The sequence below is a fragment of the Salvelinus fontinalis genome, chromosome 11 (assembly GCF_029448725.1).
Source record: "Salvelinus fontinalis isolate EN_2023a chromosome 11, ASM2944872v1, whole genome shotgun sequence".
Lineage (NCBI taxonomy): Eukaryota > Metazoa > Chordata > Actinopteri > Salmoniformes > Salmonidae > Salvelinus > Salvelinus fontinalis.
This window is the reverse complement of record NC_074675.1, coordinates 10762024-10784424: the sequence shown is the minus strand read 5'-3', so window position 1 is coordinate 10784424 and position 22401 is coordinate 10762024. Positions and strand designations below refer to the sequence as shown.

At 41.2% G+C, this 22401-nt stretch overlaps 1 pseudogene; it reads right to left on the bottom strand.

The window, feature by feature from the left end:
- Window positions 1-3493: 3493 nt before the first annotated feature.
- LOC129865001 (probable polypeptide N-acetylgalactosaminyltransferase 8) lies at window positions 3494-16487 on the bottom strand (annotated as a pseudogene).
- Between the last annotated feature and the right edge of the window lie 5914 nt (window positions 16488-22401).

The following is a 22401-nucleotide window of genomic DNA, read 5'->3' as shown; positions in this document are numbered from 1 at the left end:
ATTTCAACCCACAAAATGCAGAAATAAAAATATAATTCATGCCTTATCTTTGATGAGAAGCTGTTGTTGAAACTCCAATATGTCCCATAAACATCACAAATGGTCCTTTTGTTCGATTAATTCCGTCGATATATATCCAAAATGTCCATTTATTTGGCGCGTTTCATCCAGAAAAACACAGGTTCCAACTTGCTCAAACGTGACGACAAAATATCTCAAAGGTTACCTGTAAAGTTTGGCAAAAAAATGCAAACTACTTTTGTAATACAACTTTAGGTATTTTTTAACGTTAATAATCGATACATTTGAAGACGGGATGATTTGTGTTTGGATGAAAAGCGAGCAAAGAAGTTATTTAGTCTGTCTGGGAGCAAGACATCCTTGTCCGCGACGGGGCTGGTTTTCTTTTTGTAATCCGTGATTGACTGTAGACCCTGCCACATACCTCTATGGGTCTGAGCCGTTGAATTGCAACTCTACTTTGTCTCTATACTGACGCTTAGCTTGTTTGATTGCCTTGATTGCGGAGGGAATAGCTACACTGTTTGTATTCGGTCATGTTTCCGGTCACCTTGCCCTGGTTAAACGCAGTGGTTCCAGCTTTCAGTTTCACGCGAATGCTGCCATCAATTCACGGTTTCTGGTTTGAAAGTCTGTCATTCTCTGGATGAAGTCATGCTGGATTGACAGCATGGCCAATGCATTTAACATTTTCTAGCCTACGGAGTTCCCAGCTAAGTGGGGAAAAGTTTCTCCCTGACTTGTGATGAGGATTTTGAGAAGAGTCTGCAGGTGGTTGTTAAAGTAATTTCATTCCTGTGTTTATTAACCAATTCAGTTAAAACACTCTGCCCATAAATAAGAATTTGTAAGATAATTATCAGCATAAATGGACAGATACCAGTCTTAAAATCAATCAATCAATAGCGTTTATTCTCGAGAGTACTGATCATAATACATTTTACATCAGGTTATATAATAAAGATGATGTCATAGGTTTTAATGTCCAACCTCCTCTCGGATACAATGGCAATACAGTTCGAGTTCTCATTACTGTCTGCCACCTGTTAAACTATCCACAACCAACCCAAGGTCTTTCCCCTCCCTGGGTAGAGACATCATTCTAGACTGTCTGAAGATAAACCCATTCTTTCTAACAAGGAACACATAACATTCAAAATTTATGATTATTCATTCTTACAGTAATATAGTAGTATTCTGTTTAGTTATAATTCTAAGTCAAATGTATACATATTTTAGTCATTAAACACAAAAATCCCGTAACAGTGGTTCTCATAGAGTGATTTCAATAAAGAAGGGCTGTCTTTCCAGTGTGCAGCTCAGGATCCCAGTAGACAGTGAACAGCTCACTTTTCAACTTCTCCTGGTTGCCCACAGGTCATAGCTTGGTAACACACTGGAGTTCTGCGGTCGGAAAGATTTTTGCGACTTATTGTGTAATGTTTATGTCCAATGGATGATGAGCACAGAGACGTTTTATCTCTAATTTCACTTCACATGACAAGGATTGAAAAGGATTTGCCAGTAGATTGTAGACTTGATTCATGGTGGTGACTGCTAGCTAATATTTTGAAAGTATGATGTTGACATGATCAGTCCAATCAAAGCTACTTTAGATGTAACGTGATTTGACGTCATTTTATCTGTGGCCAATGACCGTGAAACTTCTTGGATGGGCGCTTCTAATGTAACTCTATGGCAGCACCAAAGGGGATTGAATTTTCGAGCTGTCCCCGTAGATTTTGCGGTGACATAGTGTCCAAATGAGTGACAGAACACTGAGCCAATCACGGCGCAACTAGAGAACATTACCAATCCCTACGCTCTGTATTTCCACTGGCTGCCCTACCACCACAGAAAGCACTGATCTAGGCTGAAACACCTGCATTTTGGAGCTGCCTTAATCAAGAAAGCAAAAAAGAGACCATATTTGTATGCAGCTTTATTAACTCAATATAATTTTTTTTTACATTATTTGCCAACGGATATGTGACACGTATTAATGCCAAAATAACATGCAAAACAGGCACAAAAATATATATATACAGTACCAGTCAAGTTTGGACATTCCTACTCATTCAAGAGTTTTTCTTTATTTTAACTTTTTTCTACATTGTAGAATATAGTGAAGACATCAAAACTATGAAATAACACATATGGAATAATGTAGTAACCAAAAAAGTGTTAAACAAATCAAAATATATTTTATATTTGAGTTTCTTCAAAGTAGCCACCTTTTGCCTTAATGACAGCTTTGCACACTCTTAGTATTCTCTCAACCAGCTTCATGAGGTAGTCACCTGGAATGCATTTCAATTAACAGGTGTGTCTTGTTAAAAGTACATTTGTGGAATTATTTCTTTCTTAATGCGTTTGAGCCAATCAGTTGTGTTGTGATAAGGTATGAGTGGTATACAGAAGATAGCCCTATTTGGTAAAAGACCAAGTCCATATTAAAGGACACCAATAAGAAGAAGAGATTTGCTTTGACCAATAAACATGAGTAATGGATATTAGACCGGTATTAGACTGGCCTTCACAATGACCTGATCTCAACCCAATCGAGATGGTTTGGGATGAGTTGGACCGCAGAGTGATGGAAAAGTAGCCAACAAGTGCTCAGCGTATGTGGGAACTCCTTCAAGACTGTTAGAAAATCATTCCAGGTGAAGCTGATTTAGAGAATGCCAAGAGTGTGCAAAGCTGTCATCAAGGCAACGGGTGGCTACTTTGAAGAATCTCAAATATACAATATATTTTGATTTGTTTAACACTTTTTTAGTTACTAAATGATTCTATGTGTTATTTCATAGTTTTGATGTCTTCACTATTATTCTACAATGTAGAACATATAAAAAATAAAGAAAAACCCTTGAAAGAGTAGGTGTGTCCAAACCTTTGACTGGTACTGTATATGTTATATTTTTTAGCTAAAAGGAAGGGGGCACAAAACACCTGGCCTGAATGACGCGTACAACCAACAGCTCACTAAGATCCCAGTCATCTCACTGCTGACTAAGATAGGATTTTCAAAGCATGATGATAATGCTGTGTTCATAACAAAGTGGGAAGGTTGTAATTACCAGTTGTGAAATCATAAATACCAGTTGGATGCATTTACATGCTTTGAACTCATTGAGAAATGCCGATTGGCTAATGGCCAAGAAGTTGCGTAAACCATAAACTATGAGTACAGCTATCGTGTTTGTTAAATTATAATGTTATAATGTTCATATTTCTAGATAGATTTTTGTAAAGAATGTTTTGTTGTTGCATTGATCTGCTGAAAATGCTGTTAAAAGGGTAATTTCCTTAGTAGGTGACGTCAGAGGTCAGCAGAAGTCGGAGTGGGAGAAGTGGGAGAAGTCGGAGCTCAGGGAAGATAGACGAGTTTCCCACTAGTAACTACCAGTTGGAGGGACGTTCAAGTGGACTTTTACCAGTCGTATGTGGTAAATACCACCTTCCCACTTGTATTGTCTCTAGTAGGCCTAACTATCTCAGTGTATCAGAAGTCTTTAATCAGATTCTGTATGTTCCAGTGCTGCCCACTGCACTCCTGAATGATGAGCTGGTAGTAAGTGTTCTCCCCTGGGGCAATCTCCAGACATCTCTTTGTCTGTCTGTTCTGGATGGCTTTTCCCTGTAAAACACAGCAGCATTCTACTGTACAGCATCACAATAATAAAAAAAAAGTCAAAGACATCTCCGTCGTTTCCAACAATTTATAAGCATCAACTTCCCTTAATCATGTTAGAGTGCTTACCTGTTGGAAGTCCCAGAGCATGTGGAATCCCTTCTGCTTGGCCACCTTGCACTCATACAGTCCTGGGGTTCGAGTGCCAGTGTCCACCAGACAGCGATTACTGTTGTACTTGTGAGACTTGATGCCTCCAATGTAGATCTCCCCACTGGCTCGATGATAACAGTTCTGGACAGAGAGTATAGATATTTAGGCTTTTCTGAGTCTGTGGTATTGATAGTACTTTCCATTGTGGCATGGATTGAATCGCAAGTCTGCCATGGGATATTATACATCTAGTTAAATTCTAAGATACTAAGCAATGTTTATACAAACCTGTGGACCAAAATAATGGCATCCATATAAAATAGGTGTGTTCCCCGGAACTGGGCCTTGATCTATACAGAGATCCGTCTTCTGGTCATTGACCAGCTGTTGATTTTATGTAGAGAGATAAACGGTTATAAAAGTGCAGATTCCTATCCGGATTTATGACCCTGCATCCTATTGACAAAAGGATGCCCTGCATGCCACTAAACACAGTTTGTGAGGAAAAAGTTCCAGAACAACTGTAACATTTTAGCATCACTCACAGCTCCATAACCAAGCAAGTCACCCAGGGGGTCTAACATGGGATACACGTTATCCAGATACCACTGGAAGGGTTTGCAGTTCAGCCTCTTTTTCAACTTCTTCCTCTCTGAAACATCCCCAATGTCTATGCCATGATCCTGTGGTGAGAAAGAAGATTTCTAAATCAGAAACACAGGCCATGTGAGCAATCCACCTATTATCCACTTTTGCTTACCGCCATCATTTTACATATATCCTATGATATTTATTATGGCATTGAGTAATAGACCATTTTTTAAATAATATTGACTGTGTAGTCTGCTTATTTTCAAACACAAGGCATGCAAAACAGCAATCATTGCTATTCTATAGGAGCAGCTGAACAAAACCTACTTTTTGATTGGTTTGTTGTGTACAGTACCTTTAGTGGGATGTTCCAGGCAATGTTGACATTATGTTTGTAGTCATCCATCCAGACCTCAGCCACTCTCAGAGCATTCCTCTTCATTGTAATGCTCAGGTCGGGGAGATAGGGTTTATGGGCCCTCTCGATGTGGGCTATTTTAGAACAAGGTATGACCTCGACACTTCCACCACAAAGCCACACCTAGACACACCAAAGACCAAGAGAGAAGGAAGAGTTTAATGATATGGACTGAAGTGTCTGGATGTTGGATGTAGATTGGTTTGTTCAGACTGAATGACTCAAGAACAGAAAGTAATTCTGAAAACACAAGTCTGCTTTGATTTCAAACATTCATTTAGAAACTGTAGCAGAGGGGCTTACCCGGATGCCCAGTTCAACATTTTCACCTCCATAGATCTTCATACCACCATCCAGAGCACCAATTTCTCCAAAGAACAGGCGATCAACCACTAGTATGCCCATAATGGAGGGGCTCCTGACAAACATACAGGACAAATCATGGTCAATTCCACATTGGGAGAAGTGACATTCATTTTAATGAATAGATAACGCAAAATAATAATCCAGTTGTAAATATTAGGGAAGATTTTCCTCCCAATGCTGTGCTTTCCTTATCGTCTATTCAAACAGATTTGTGAAACTGGACTATCATCCGATGATGAAATCACGAACAACTCACTTTCCTGGCTGTGACTCGTCTTTCAAGGCATACCACTCAGGTCTGAAGGACTCATACATACACCACAGGGCCCAGTCAAAGGCATCTGCAGCAGGCCCATAGCGTGTGACGGTCAAGTCATCGAAATGGACTTTGTCAAACACCGGTGTCAACACCAACGTGCGGTCCTCCTTTATGTGAGCTAACAGAGGCTCCGCCCTGTTCACACAAACACAGAGTCAAAACACCATGTTGGGGGGGGGGGGGGGGGGGGGTTCAAAAAGTCTCACTGCAATATTTCATTTAGACTACCATTCCACATGGACCTCTATGTGGGCATCCAAGATGGCCACCACATCTCCTGTAGCTTCTCTCCACCCTGAGAGGCGGGCCTGTGTGAGACCGAGCTGCTCTGAGTGTCTCACTCTCTTCACCAGGCCGGGACGCTCTTCATGGATGAAGCTGATGTAGGCATCCAACTTCTCCTTTAGATCCTCTGTGAAAGCAGACACTTTCAAATCAGTGATACACAACAGAAGTTGAACGCCACACCTACGTTCAATCTAAATGTTACCAAATATACTTTGAAATGTTTCTAAGAGGTGAGAAGAGACAAATTAGGCAAACCATTGGAGCTGTGGTCATCCACCAGTATGATGTCTTTGAGCAGGCGTTTGGGGGGTCTTGTCTATGATGCTGCGGACGGCTCTCTTGATGATTGACAGGGCCTCGTCCAAGTAGATCAACACCACGCTGATGGTGGGCAGGTCATGGGGATACTGGTGCTTAGCACATCTAAGAGGCACAACAAAAACATTTTGTCCACCTCATATCATTCATTCACTTCACCAAAGCTGCTGTTTCATTCTTAAAGTTATTGCCAATTTCAATATCATTTCAAGAGCTTGGACTGCATTTTTGTCAAAATGTGTTTTTTTTTTTTATGTTCTTTTCAATGATCTCTACCTGTATAGTACTCTAAATACCCCAATTCATGTTGTTCAGTTTAAAAGAATACAATAAAAAAAAATCTCACACCAGTCAAACTAATGAGGGGTAGAACCATATTAGATAGATAGATAAAACCTTCTAATTCTAAGTTCACGATTGCTCAAATTGCGTTCACAGTGCTGGAGATGGAATTAACCTCGGATGGCAGCAATGCAACAGACTGTGGTTACAATTTCATCAGCTTATCCATAATTTGCTGTGTTGAGGTGGTGGAAAATGATTTACTTAGGATCGCGAGTATCAGGGATTTCCCTGTTCAGGGGTAGTCTGTCACTCAGGAAGGCGTTGTATCCATACATCTGAAACAGCCCCTCTGCCTCTTTCTGCTCCTCCTCTGAGAGCTCGCCACCCCAGCTTGTGAACAGAGCTGAGTTGGGGTACACCTTCTTCACCACCTTCCTCTCCTTGACCTCAGGAGTCTTCACAGCCTGCCCCTCTTTCAGACTGCTCCCGTCGTTGATTGTCTTCACTGTGGACACACATGACAGCTGTTCATCACACTGTAATAAATGTGTCATGACTGCCAGAATCAACATGATTCACTCCTTTTGATACGAACAGAGCATGATCTCATATATACAGCTTCAGTCACTGTTTTTAGGTGTTTTATAAAAAGTTGATGAATAAGGTTATTTATTATTATGTAATGACCTTTTTTGGGTAGATCAGCTTTAATGTTGCAGATAGATTGTAGCATCCATCAATGTAATTGTCTGCATCATTTCTAAACACCCAAATATTTTTTTTGTAAATATACAGAGTATATTTAAATATATATATACATACACATACCCACATACAGTGGGGAGAACAAGTATTTGAAACACTGCCGATTTTGCAGGTTTTCCTACTTACAAAGCATGTAGAGGTCTGTAATTTTTATCATAGGTACACTTCAACTGTGAGACGGAATCTAAAACAAAAATTCAGAAAATCACATTGTATGATTTTTAAGTAATTCATTTGCATTTTATTGCATGACATAAGTATTTGATCACCTACCAACCAGTAAGAATTCCGGCTCTCACAGACCTGTTTTTTTTTATTTAAGAAGCCCTCCTGTTCTCCACTCATTACCTGTATTAACTGCACCTGTTTGAACTTGTTACCTGTATAAAAGACACCTGTCCACACACTCAATCAAACAGGCTCCAACCTAACCACAATGGCCAAGACCAGAGAGCTGTGTAAGGACATCAGGGATAAAATTGTAGACCTGCCCAAGGCTGCGATGGGCTACAGGACAATAGGCAAGCAGCTTGGTGAGAAGGCAACAACTGTTGGCGCAATTATTAGAAAATGGAAGAAGTTCAAGATGACGGTCAATCACCCTCGGTCTGGAGCTCCATGCAAGATCTCACCTCGTGGGGCATCAATGATCATGAGGAAGGTGAGGGATCAGCCCAGAACTACACTGCAGGACCTGGTCAATGACCTGAAGAGAGCTGGGACCACAGTCTCAAAGAAAACCATTAGTAACACACTACACCGTCATGGATTAAAATCCTGCAGCGCACGCAAGGTCCCCCTGCTCAAGCCAGCGCATGTCCAGGCCCCTCTGAAGTTTGCCAATGACCATCTGGATGATCCAGAGGAGGAATGGGAGAAGGTCGTGTGGTCTGATGAGACAAAAATAGAGCTTTTTGGTCTAAACTCCACTCGCCATGTTTGGAGGAAGAAGAAGGATGAGTACAACCCCAAGAACACCATCCCAACCATGAAGCATGGAGGTGGAAACATCATTCTTTGGGGATGCTTTTCTGCAAAGGGGACAGGACGACTGCACCGTATTGAGGGGAGGAAGGATGGGGCCATGTATCGCGAGATCTTGGCCAACAACCTCCTTCCCTCAGTAAGAGCATTGAAGATGGGTCGTGGCTGGGTCTTCCAGCATGACAACGACCCGAAACACACAGCCAGGGCAAGTAAGGAGTGGCTCCGTAAGAAGCATCTCAAGGTCCTGGAGTGGCCTAGCCAGTCTCCAGACCTGAACCCAATAGAAAATCTTTGGAGGGAGCTGAAAGTTCGTATTGCCCAGCGACAGCCCCGAAACCTGAAGGATCTGGAGAAGGTCTGTATGGAGGAGTGAGCCAAAATCTCTGCTGCAGTGTGTGCAAACCTGGTCAAGAACTACAGGAAACGTATGATCTCTGTAATTGCAAACAAAGGTTTCTGTACCAAATATTAAGTTCTGCTTTTCTGATGTATCAAATACTTATGTCATGCAATAAAATGCTAATTAATTACTTAAAAATCATACAATGTGATTTTCTGGGTTTTTGTTTTAGATTCCGTCTCTCACAGTTGAAGTGTACCTACGATAGAAATTACAGACCTCTACATGCTTTGTAAGTAGGAAAACCTGCAAAATCGGCAGTGTATCAAATACTTGTTCTCCCCACTGTATATATAAATATACATACACTACCGGTCAAAAGTTTGAGAACACCTGCTCATTCAAGGATTTTTCTTTATTTTTACTATTTTCTTTTGACCGGTAGAGTAGGTTAATGAGCCATATCTGTTTATGGTCCATTAACATATATAAAATCATCCATCTACATTGAGGATCTGTTTGGACAATTTGCACATTCGGATCAAAATTACTGTTAATGAATTAATATCATCACCCCTTTTGAATTTCTTTGCCCATGGGAGAATGTTTTTTACGCACCCCTCAGTCTTTTTTACACAACTTCATCTGAAATTGTTGAATGAGTTTCCTGTAAATAATAGATATTATTTTCCTTCACTTTTAGCCAGGGAAATACTGATCGTCTTTTCTTATTATCCGCTAAGCCATTACAATTATAAGTGGCTATACTTATTTCAGCATTTACCATAATGATACAAGTTTAAAATCATATATCTTTGTAAACTCACCATTAAAAAGTTCTATAGTGATTGAGTATTCATATAACTGTACCATAATATTTGCATTTGTCAGGGTTGTGTGCGGAGAATATTTGGAGTCAAACGCAGGACACAGGTGTTGAGCGAAACCACAGTGTTTTACTCAAAATAAATGCACAATTCCACAAATGGAAAATAAACAGATACATACACGTATCAACTACAACACCTAACGCACAGACAATCACGGACAAAACAGAAATGAAAGCCAGAGGGTTAAATAGGGAACATGATGGGGGTATTGAAACCAGGTGTGTATAATACAGACAAAACAAAACGAAACTGAAAAATGGATCGATGGTGACTAGAAAGCCGGTGACGTCGACCGCCGAACAGCACCCGAACAAGGAGAAGGGCCGACTTCGGCGGAAGTCGTAACAGCATTGCTATTACGTAAACCTTCAATTGTTCCCCACTATTGCACCTGCTAAAACCCTTCCCCATCCGAAGTTGGGATGTCATCCCAGTGACCAGCAGACCACCCCCGTACCCCTGGATTTCAGGGCCCCCGAGAGACCGGGACACATCCTTAGAAAAGAGCATACAGTGCCACCAACAGAACAGAAGCAAATTAACGGACAAAAGCATTTCCATCGACCTCACCTCGATTTGCATTATATAAAGGTATTCAAAAATATACAGTACTAGTCAAAGTTTGGACTCATTTCTCATTCAAGGGTTTTTCTTTATTTTTACTATTTTCTACATTGAAGAACAATAGTGAAAACAAAAACTATGAATTAATACATGTAGTAATGTAGTAACAAAAAAAGTGTTAAACAAATCATAAGATATTTTAGATTTTAGATTCTTCGACGTAGCTACCCTTTGCCTTGATGACAGCTTTGTACACTCTTAGCATTGTCTCAACCATCTTCATGAGGAACGCTCTTCCTTGATGGTTAAGTGTGCCTTGAATTCTAATTAAATCACGACAGTGTCACCAGCAAAGCACCATCACACCTCCTCCTCCATGCTTCACCGTGGGAACCACATATGCAGAGATCATCCGTTCACCTACTCTGTGTCACACAAAGACACGGCGGTTGGAACCAAAAATCTCAAATTTGGACTCATCAGGCCAAAGAACACATTTCCACCGGTCTAATGTCCATTCCACCGTTCTAATGCTGAGTTTCTTGGCTCAAGCAAGTCTTATTCTTATTGGTGTACTTTAGTAGTGGTTTCTTTGCAGAAATTCGACCATGGAGGCCTGATTCACGCAGTCTCCTCTGAACAGTTGATGTTGAGATGTGTCTGTTACTTGAACTGTGAAGCATTTATTTGGGCTGCAATCTGAGGTTAACTCTAATGAACTTATGCTCTGCAGCAGAGGTAACTCTGGGTCTTCCTTTCATGTGGCTGTCCTCATGAGAACCAGTTTCATCATAGCTCTTGATGTTTTTTGCAACTACACTTGTAGAAACTTTCAAAGTTATTGAAATGCTCCATATTGACTTACCTTCATGTCTTAAAGTAATGATGGACTGTCGTTTCTCTTTGCTTATTTGAGCTGTTATTTTCCATAATATGGACATTAATATGGTCTTTTAGCAAATAGGGCTATCTTCTGTATACCCCCCTACCTTGTCACGACACAACTGATTGGCTCAAACGCATTAAGAAGGAAAGAAATTCCACAAATTACATTTTAACAAGGCACACCTGTTAATTGAAATGCATTCCAGGTGACTACCTCATGAAGCTGGTTCAGACAATGCCAAGAGTGTGCATAGCTGTCATCAAGGCAAAGGGTGGCTGCTTCGAAGAATCTCAAATATAAAATATATTTTGATTTCTTTAGCACTTGTTTGGGTTACTCCAACTATTTCATAGTTTTAATGTCTTCACTATTATTCTACAATGTAGAAAATAGTAAAAATAAAGAAAAACCCTTGAATGAGTAGGTGTGTCCAAAATTTTGACTGGTACTGTATATGAATAAAAATGTCCATAAGTAACAACTAATATTTGTAACAATGAAGGCAGGTCATGCAAAGGATTGCTACCTCTAACCAGGATTGCCATTACAAAAATAAAAATTTTGGAAAGCAATTCATATTTTAGCAAACAATTATTGCGATTCATCATATATTGTCCCTAACATATTTTCTCCCGAGCAACAGTTGTGGGACACACACACACACTCAACCCATTTCCCCCCACAAACAACCATAAACTCAGATGCTCAACAGTTGTTCCATCCCAGATCCCAACTCAAGAAAGGATGTCACGCTGGTATAAAGGGATCGGGAGACAGGCACAGGAATGCGTAATAGTTTTTTTTATTATACCCAAATTACAGCGTGCCATGTAAAGGCATGGGGACGAAGACCAAACAAATACGTATACAAAACACAGGGTTGAAACCTAAACAAAAGAGCAAGGAGTACCTCTAATAAATACACGGGACAACACCCAAACACACACAAGCGCACAATGATACAACACAGGACGAGACCCGTAATCATCTGTGCACAATACGTGGCACGATAGCCAAAACAACACAGCACAGGTACTCACACGACCAACGGACAGTGGAACAATAATCGACAGCCCAATGGAAACCAAAGGGCACATTTATACAATTACAATCAGGGAAAAGGGGACCAGGTGTGCGTAATAACACAGTTCCGAAGGCATTTGTGACAAAGGACTTGATTTACGAATGCATATACAGTTGCAGCTGTTTGAGAAGTCATGCAAAATTAAGCAAAAACAGGCAGAAATGGGGAGTTTTGAGTCCTAGGTGATGGAGCTCAGATACACCCCCTTCCCCTGAAACACACACATGCTTGTCCTCTACTGTGACCATTTTCCCAAGCATCTCTGTGCAGTCAGACCTCTGATTATTTTGTGCCACCAGGGCCACAATAATATGCCCCCTCTCTGAATGTCAGATTGTGATCCCTCCCCATGGGTTACTGCAGCTAATGTTGCCAGCACTGCCACTACCTGGGCAGGGGAACTCCACCGGAATCCCCACCAGCTACGTACAAGGTTGTCAAGTTTATCATTAGCAGCTTTGAGAATTTCCTTGGGGGGCTTTGGTTTTTAGCACCAACCCTGCCAGGCAGGCTCAGAATCTTGAGGGGGCGGTGCTGCTTTAGTAGGTCTCTGACCATAGTCATCTTTCTGATTTGGCTGCATATTTGGTATTTTGGTATTTTATTAGGATTCCCATTAGCTGTTGCAAAAGCAGCAGCTACTCTTCCTGTGGTCCACACAAAACATGAATCATGACATAATACAGAACATTAATAGACAAGAACAGCTCAAGGACAAAACTACATAAAACGTGTTTTAAAGGCACACGTAGCCTAGATATCAATGCATACACGCAAACTATCTAGGTCAAATAGGGGAGAGGCGTTGTGCCGTGAGGTGTTGCTTTATCTGTTTTTTGAAACCAGGTTTGCTGTTTATTTGAGCAATATAAGATGGAACGGAGTTCCATGCAAAAATGGCTTTATATAATAAGGGTACGCTTTCTCAAATTTGTTCTGGATTTGGGGACTGTGAAAAGACCCCTGGTGGCATGCCTGGTGGGGTAAGTGTAGGTGTCAGAGCTGTGTGTAAGTTGACTATGCAAACAATTTGGGATTTTCAACACATTAATGTTTCTTAAAAAAAGGAGCGATGCAGTCAGTCTCTCCTCAACGCTTAGCCAAGAGAGACTGGCATGCATAGCATTTATATCAGCCCTCTGATTACAATGAGGAACAAGATGTGCCGCTCTGTTCTGGGCCAGCTGCAGCTTAACCTTGCATCACTGGACCCCACAACTGGACAATAATGTAGATTAGACAAACCTAGAGCCTGCAGAACTTGATTTTTGGAGTGTGGTGTCAAAAAAGAAGAGCATCTCTTTATTACGGACAGAACTCTCCCCAGATTTACAACCATTGACTCTATATCTTTTGACCATGACAGTTTACAATCTAAGGTAACGCCAAGTAATTTAGTCTCCTCAACTTGCTCAACAGCCATACCATTCATTACCAGATTAAGCTGAGGTCTAGAATTTAGGGAATTATTTGTACCTAATATAATGCTCTTAGTTGTAGAGATGTTCAGTACCAGTTTATTACTGACCACCCATTCTAAACCACCCATTCATTTGCTGTGGTTGCTGATGCGTATGTGTTTGAATCATCATGTACACACATGCTTTGTTTAATGCCAGTGGCAGGTCATTGGTAAAAATAGAAAAGAGTAGAGGGTCTAGATAGCTGCCCTGTGGTACACCACACATTACTTGTTTGACATTAGAGAAGCTTCCATTAAAGAAAACCCTTTGAGTTCTATTACATAGATAGCTCTGAATCCATAATATGGCAGAGGTTGAAAAGCCATAACACAGACATGTTTTCAACAACAGGTTATTGTCAATAATATCAAAGGCTGCACTGAAATCTAACAGTACAGCTCCCACAATCTTCGTACTATCAATTTCTTTCAACCAATCATTAGTCATTTGTGTCAGTGCAATGCATGTTGAGTGTCCTTCTCTATAAGCATGTTGAAAGTCTGTTTTTAATTTGTTTACAAAGAAATAGTATTATATTTGGTCAAACACCATTTTTTCCAACAGTTTGCTAAGAGCTGGCAGCAAGCTTATAGGTCTGCTGTTAGAACCAATGAAGGCCGCTTTACCACTCTAGGGTAGCGGATTTACTTTGGCTTCCGTCCAGGCCTGAGGACAAAGACTTTCCTCTAGGCTCAGATTAAGATATGACAGATAGGAGTGGATATAGAGTCAGCTACCATCCTCAGTAGCTTTCCATCTAAGTTGGCAACACCAGGAGGTTTGTCATTATTGATTGATAACAATAATTTTTCCACCTCTCCCACACTAACTTAAAAAAATTCCAGCTTACAATGCTTTTCTTTCATTATGCATGAATGCATGAATACGATGGCTTACTGTTCGTTGTTGGCATTTACTGCCTAAGTTTGCCCACTTTGCAAATTAAGTAATCACACAAATAATTGGCAACATCAAATGGATTTGTGATGAATAAGCCATCTGATTCGATGAAAGATTCATTTGAATTTGTCTTTCTGTCCAAAATTTAATTTAAGGTAATCCAAAGTTGTTTCTATCATTCTTTATATAATTTACTTTGGCATCATAATACAGTTTCTTCTTCTTTTTGTTGTAACATAATTTCTGAATTTGCAGTAAGTCAGCCAGTCAGATGTGCAGCCAGACTTGTTAGCCACTCTTTTTGCCCCATCTCTTTCAACCATACTGTTTTTCAATTCCTCATCAGTCCATGGAGCCTTAACAGTTCTAACAGTCAGTTTCTTAACAGGTGCATGTTTATCAATAGTTGGAAGAAGCAATTTCATAAATGCATCAAGTGCAGCGTCTGGATGCTCCTCATTAATCACATCAGACCAACAAATATTTTTACCATCATCCACATAAGAGTCACAGCAAAATCTTTTGTATGATCTCTTAAACACTATTTAAGGCCCAGCTGTTGGAACTTTGGCTTTCCTGGATATAGCTACTATATTGTGATCACTGCATCCAATGGGTACGGATACAGCTTTAGAAGAAAGTTCTACAGTTTTAGTAAAAATGTGATCGATACATGTGGATGATCTTGTTCTTGTAGTGTTCGTAAACACCCTGGTAGGTTGATTAATAACCTGAACCAGATTACAGGCACTGGTTACAGTAAGAAGCTTCCTCTTGAGTGGACAGCTTGATGAAAACCAGTCAATATTCAGGTAAACAAGAAAGTAGACCTCTCTGTTTACATCACATACGTACACTATCAAGCATTTGACACACATTATTTAGACTAACTGTTAGCACTTTGTGGCCCATAGCAACACGACAAAACAAAAGGCTTTAGATGTGCCAAGTGAACCTCCAACCACAACACTCAATAACACTTTGACATAAGATCTTCTCTAAGCATTACAGGGATATGGCTCTGAATATATGCAGCAACACCTCCCCCATAAGCATTTCTGTCTCTTCTATAGATGTTATATCCTGTTTGTTATTCTAATGCTGTCTAACCAATTAATGAAATACTATAAATGGAAAGTTTAATACTCATTATTTTTCATTGTAATTGTAGTTTACTTCTTTTAACAATTGATGTATTTTATTGCTTTTCTATATATTTTTTATTACAATCCCTATTATGGCTAGGATTGGGTGTAGAATTATGCGACTACTCTATGGGAACTTTGTAATATTTAGAAGAGTAGTCTTTGTGTCTCAGAACATTTGGTTATCAATAAATAGTTTATCGACTACAAGAGCTACACGTTTCCCTTTTCATCTATTCTCCTTGAAGATTGGGTACAGAACTTTGCGCCGTTCTGCAATTTTTTATCTGCACTGTTGTTTGGAACTCTTTTTCCGCCTGGGAGAATGAACTTGATGTAACTGTGGGAAAAGTGTTTTCTTCTTTGTAACTGTAAAATGAAGCAATAAGGCAAACTTTGGCACATACAAGTTGATAGATCAAAACAGAATTTATGTAGTTCATCAAGCAATAGTATACAGGATTAAAGAACAATTTAAAATGGTCATTTTATTTATTCCTTTGTTAGTTTATTTAAACCCTTTATTAGTTTATTTAAACCCTTTATTTAACCGAGAACAGATTCCCTTTTACAATAATCACTGTGAAGTGTGAAATAACTTTTTCTGGGATCAACTCTACATGTAGGCTCAGGCTAGATTCTAATTTGTTCTCAAATTCTCCCCTATAAATCTGCCCTACCAGCTACAACAGTGGCAGACTGTAGTCCAGGCATAGTATGTGGACAGAGCTTCTGGTATTTCTCTTCCAGGTAAGTCACAAGTAAATGAAGGAGATTGAGACTCACCCAGCTTCTCAATGTGAGCTTCCATCTTCTCCAGCCTCTTGAGCATGTCCTGGCCCCTGACCGAGTCATTTTGATGGGCCCTCTGCAGTAGCTCCCCATGAGAAGCAATCTCCTGCTTAATAGATGTGATGTAGAGTATTCCAGCAGCCATGGCCAGCAAAGGGGTCAGCCCTCGAACCCAGCCTAGCCTCATCATCCCTCTGCGTGTGAGCGCTCAGCCTGGGGATACAGACAGGATGACTTTCCTCTCTCACTCTCCCACTAAGATCCAGGCACGCCTGTAAGGAGGGAGTGTGAGGTGCACCATACCTGGCTGGCACCCAGTGGTAGTGAGTTTCTTGTCCTAATATTGAAATTAGTTTCTGATTAAAGGCGCACAGTCACTTTTAATTACCTTTGGCCCATTCATCTTTACTTTGTAACTTGATAGCCTTTTGTCCTGAAAGGTGCAAGTAAAATGATACCCCAACCCCTTTTTCAAATATTTGAAGAAGGATTCAAAATATGTTGTATCCTGTTAGAATGATTTTGCATAAGTCAACAGTCAAAAACATGCACCTCAATTCAAGTCATTGTTGAGGCCTAGGAATAAATGCTGAAAGTCACAATACTACTGGCTACAAAGTTGGGGCTCTCTGAAAGTGATGGTCTTGGTTGTCACTAGCTCTTTGTCTTGTATTTCAAACTCAAGTCCACAATAAAGAGTATCTGTAATAAAAAACAACAATTCAAGCAAAGCAAACATAAGGTAATAATGTACTGGGCCTATAGTTTACTGCATAAACGTCATTGCTACAGTACTGTTTTTAATTGGTTAATTTAGCATAGGCTTACATTTTTTAAGTTGTGTAAAAAAAATCTGAGCGGTAGATCTTGGCTTGCATTTTGACTCAGAAAGTGATCTTGACTTAGAAAAGGTTGCTGACCATTGTTTTAGTATTTTATAACTATGTAAGTATGTAAGTGGACTAGCAGTAGTAGTAGTAGTGACTAACAAGATAGAACTGCCAAAGGGGGAGGAGTTGCAATCTACTCCAGAGATGGTTTGCAAAGTTTTGCCATACTTTCCAGGTCTATGCCCAAACAGTTCGAGCTTCTAATTGTAAAAATTAATCTCTCCAGAAATAAGTCTCTCACTGTTGCCGCCTGTTATAGACCCCCCCCCCCCTCAACTCCCAGCTGTGCCCTGGACACCATATGTGAATTGATTGCCCCTCATCTATCTTCAGAGTTCGTGCTGCTAGGTGACATAAACTGGGATATGCTTAACACCCCGGCAGTCCTACAATCTAAGCTAGATGCCCTCAATCTCACACAAATCATCAAGGAACCCACCAGGTACAACCCTAAATCCGTAAACATGGGAACCCTCATAGATATTATCCTAACCAACTTGCCCTCCAAATACACCTCTGCTGTTCTCAACCAGGAACTCAGCGATCACTGCCTCATTGCCTGCATCAGATATGGGTCCGCGGTCAAACGACCACCCCTCATCACTGTCAAACGCTCCCTAAAACACTTCTGCGAGCAGGCCTTTCTAATCGACCTGGCCCGGGTATCCTGGAAGGATATTGACCTCATCCCGTCAGTCGAGGAAGTGTTCTGAGTTTGTTAAAAATAAGATAAGGTCATCCGCAAAGAATGATAACTTATGGGTATGGGGGCCAACCTCAAAGCCATGTATGTCAGGGCACGTTCTAATAGCCTCAGCCAACGGTTCAATGGCGAGGACAAAGAGGTGGAGGCTAATTGGGCAACCTTGTCTGTTCCACCTAGAGAGAGGGAAAGAGGAGGAAGTAATCCCATTGGTAGCAATCCTAGCTTTAGGGAGATTTGTAGAGTCATTTTATCAAATTTACAAACACGGTACCTAAACCAAACTTTTCCAAGACGCGAAAGAGGTATGGCCATTCAACCCTATCAAAGGCCTTTTCAGCGTCGAGGGAGACTGCGACACTAGGTATTTTGTTTTTGTTAGCAAGGTGAATTATATCAAAGAACCTTCTGAGATTATTGGAAGACAATCTATTAATTATGACACCAGTCTGATCTGGGTTGACCAACAGGGGAAAACATGACTCCAGTCTCTTAGATAGCATCTTGGTGACCAGTTTACAATCTGTGTTAAGGAGAGAGATTGATCTATAGGAGGCGCACTTTAGCGGGGTTTTCCCTTTCTTGTGGATTACAGTAATCACTGCTTGAGAGAAAGACTCTGGAAAGCAGTTGTCTTCCCTGGCTTTTTTAAGTACCTCCATAAGGTAGGGGACCAACAGCTCCCTAAATTCTTTATAGAACTCTGGAGGGAAGCCATCCTCCCCAGGAGATGTATTAGAAGGTAGGGATTTAATGGCCTCCAACAATTCAGGAACTGAGAACTGTTCACTCAGGCGCTCTCTGTCTTCCTCTGACAGGCATGGGAGGTTGAGAGAGGAGAGAAAGGAGTCGATCTCTGATAGATCATTGCTTGATTGGGAAGTGTAGAGGTCTTCATAGTATTTCTTAAAAGTATTATTAATTTCAGTAGGGTCGAAAGATATCTCATTAGTAAGAGTTTCTATGGCATTAATTGTCCTCTTACTTTCCTCTGCTTTCAGTTGCCATGCCAATACTTTGTGAGCTTTCTCTCCAAGCTCGTAATAACACTGTTTAACCCTCTCAGCTTGATATGTGTTCAGAATATTATATTTCAGTTTTTTATTTACCAAAAGCCTGTATAGATCTTTAGTCTGGCCTCTTTGGTAGGTTTTCTCTAGCTCAGAGATTTCAGATTCAAGGGCATTCAGTTCCGCACCGTGTTTTCTCTTCAACCCTTTAGTATAGGACATGCTCTGTCCCCTCAGATAGGCTTTCAATGTGTCCCGAAGAATGAAACTGTCAGGAGTTGAGGGTTTGTTTGTCAATGTAAAAATTTTGATCTGCTCTTTGATGAATGCACAAAATTCAGGTTGCTTTAGGAGTGTAGAATTTAGTCTCCATCTATATGCTCCATTACCTTGGTAGGAATGGAGATTGATAATACCAGAGGAGAATGGTCAATGCAATCTGGGGAGATACCCCGATATCTAACACTCTATGAAACAGTTGGGTCGATAGTAAAAAGTTATCTATGCGTGTGTGTGTGTTGTGTGGGTGTGAATAAAAAGAGTAGTCCCTTTCCTGTGGGTGCAACTGTCTCCAGATGTCTAGTAAATTGAGATCTTTCATGAATGACATGAAAGAAGTGAGGGTTTATCAGAGGACCTATCAAGAACTGTATCTAAACAAAAATTAAAGTCTCCTCCAACCAGTAGCCATCCTGGTGGTGCTTGAGCGACCTGAAGGAAGACATTCTGTATAAACATATGGTCATCAAAGTTAGGCGCATAAATATTCAATAGGGTCCAAGACTCTGAAAACATATGCACCTGCACCAAAACAAACCTGCCCGAGGGATCAGAGATGGTGTTGTTGACGCAGAAGGGGATGTGTCTACTTATCAAAATTGCAGTTCCTCTTGCTTTGGAGTTAAAAGAGGACGCAAAAACTTGTCCTACCCATTCCCTCTTCAGTTTCTTGTGTTCACTGGCTGTAAGATGCGTTTCTTGTAAAAACACAATGTCAGCCTTTAATTTCTTAAGGTGCAGTTTAGAGTCTTTCCCTTTTAATCGGGCTGTTAAGACCTTTTACGTTGAATGTGACATATTTTAGTGGATTAAGCATAGGTTGGGTTTCAAATATGTAACCGAATGGAAATCTCTCATATGTAAATAGTCAGGAAATGTTTCAACTTTAGTTTGAACACAGAAGTGACCTATGTGTCTCTTTAGGAAGGAAACAACAATAAACATAGAAAAATAAAATAAAAAAGAAATCCCGCCCACCCCGATTGTCAGACTCAAACAACAATCCCAACCATCAAACTTCAATACTCTTATAGAGATACTTAGCTGCTCGCTTTCCATCTTGCTCTTACTAGCTTAACCTTGGCATAAACTAAAACCTGCGAGCTCTCTAAGATGAAAACAAATGTTGTGAATAGACATTTATGGCTGAATATTTACTGCCCACGGTAAGGGGCTGCTTGAGTCTCTTTTCAGGAGAGGAGCAACATAAATGGGGGGGGGGGAGCAGTGGGCCTAAGCCCACTAATTTGCTTCACCCAGTGGATATTGACTTAACCAAAATATACTCTCCTGGAAATGTAATAGAACTCACCCTGGGGAAAAAACGGTTAGTTGAAAATGTACAAATCAATTATAGCGACCGGATAGCAGGGTAAACGGATCCAAATTCCAAGAAGATATCAGCAGATCAGTCACGGATAAGAGAAAACAAACAAACTGCATCTTATCCCCCAGAGAGACCATCCTGGTTCAGACGCGGTTCCGTTCTTTGAGGAAAGTGAACACTTCTCCCGGTGTGTTGAAGAGATGGCTTCAGCCTTTGTACTGAACTTTCATCCGGGCAGGGTGGATGAGGTAGCCAGTGATGTTCTTCTCCTTCAGTGCTTTGGCGGCTGGTCTGAACTCCTTGCGACGTCTGGCGAGATCCGCGCTCATATCCGGGAAAAGGCTGACCCTCTTGCAATCGATGGTGATGTCCCCTTTGGCCCTTGCGAGTTGCAGTATCTTCTCTCTGTCTAGGAAACGAAGGAACCTGATCAGGACGGCCCGTGGGGGCTCATCTGGCCGGGGTTTCGGCGCTGATGTTCTGTGGCCGCGTTCGATTTCCAGAGGCTTGGTGAAGTTGATTATGCCTAGGACATCCGGGATCCATTGAGTGAAGAAACGAACCGGGTCACGGCCCTCGCTGTCCCCTTTCAATCGCACCACACGGATATTACTACGTCTGCTCTGGTTCTCCATCTGGTCTACCTTGTTTTTGCAGGTGGCATTGTCCTTCTGCAGTTGTATAAGAACCTGGTCATGTCGAGCGATGGTATCTTCAACTGTGCTAATGCGCAACTCAGCCTCAGTCGTTCTCAAAAGGAGATCATTCATGGAGGATTTCAGGTCGTCAATGGAAGAATGGAGTTTAGCCGATTTCTTGTCAATTTTCAGAGAAGACCTTTGTTACATCCTGAATTTCCCGGAGGAGAGTAGCCAGCATGTCGGCAGGCTCGCAAGAGGCCGAGAGCAACAGTCTGGAACTGTCATCTGAGTAATGAGGGCTAATGCTAATCTTGCTAGCTGTAGCATTATCGTTATCTTGGGAATCAACGACGTTTTGGTCGTCCTTCTTGCCTCTCGGTCGAGGTCCATGGCTCTTTGGGAAGGTAAGTACTTGAAAATGTATCAGCCGATGTTAGAATATTGTTTCAACGTTGTTATTTAGGTAAAAATAGAATAACTTTGACGAGCTCGATTTGTCAACGTCTGCTGAGCTCCGCAGTATCACGTGCTCCCAATCACCGTATTCTTATCGGCATGCTCAATAGCTTTGGTTCCTCAAATGACTGCCTCGCTTGGTTCACCAACTACTTCGCAGACAGAGTCCCGTGTGTCAAATCGAAGGGCCTGTTGTCCGGACCTATGGCAGTCTCTATGGGGGTACCACAGAGTAAATTCTCGGGCCGACTCTTTTCTCTGTATATATCAATGATGTCGCTCTTGCTGCGGGTGATTCCCTGATCCTGGAGACTAAGCAGACGACACCATTCTGTATACATCTGGCCCTTCTTTGGACACTGTGTTAACTAACCTCCAAACGAGCTTCGATGCCATACAACACTCCTTCCGTGGCCTCCAACTGCTCTTAAACGCTAGTAAAACCAAAGGCATGCTTTTCAACCGTTCGCTGCTCGCACCCGCCTGCCCGACTAGCATCACTACCCTGCATGGTTCTGACCTAGAATATGTGGACAACTACAAATACCTAGGAGCCTGGCTAGACTGTAAACTTTCCTTCCAGACTCATATTAAACATCTCCAATCCAAAAACAAATCTAGAATTGGCTATTTCGCAAGAAAGTCTCCTTCACTCACGCCGACAAACTTACCTTAGTCAGTTTTACTATCTTACCGATCCTCGACTTTGGCGATGTCATCTACAAAATAGCTTCCAATACTCTACTCAGCAAACTGGATGCAGTCTATCAGTGCCATCCGTTTTGTTACCAAAGCCCCTTATAACACCCACCACTGCGACCTGAATGCTCTAGTCGGCTGGCCCTCACTACATATTCGTCGCCAGACCCACTGGCTCCAGGTC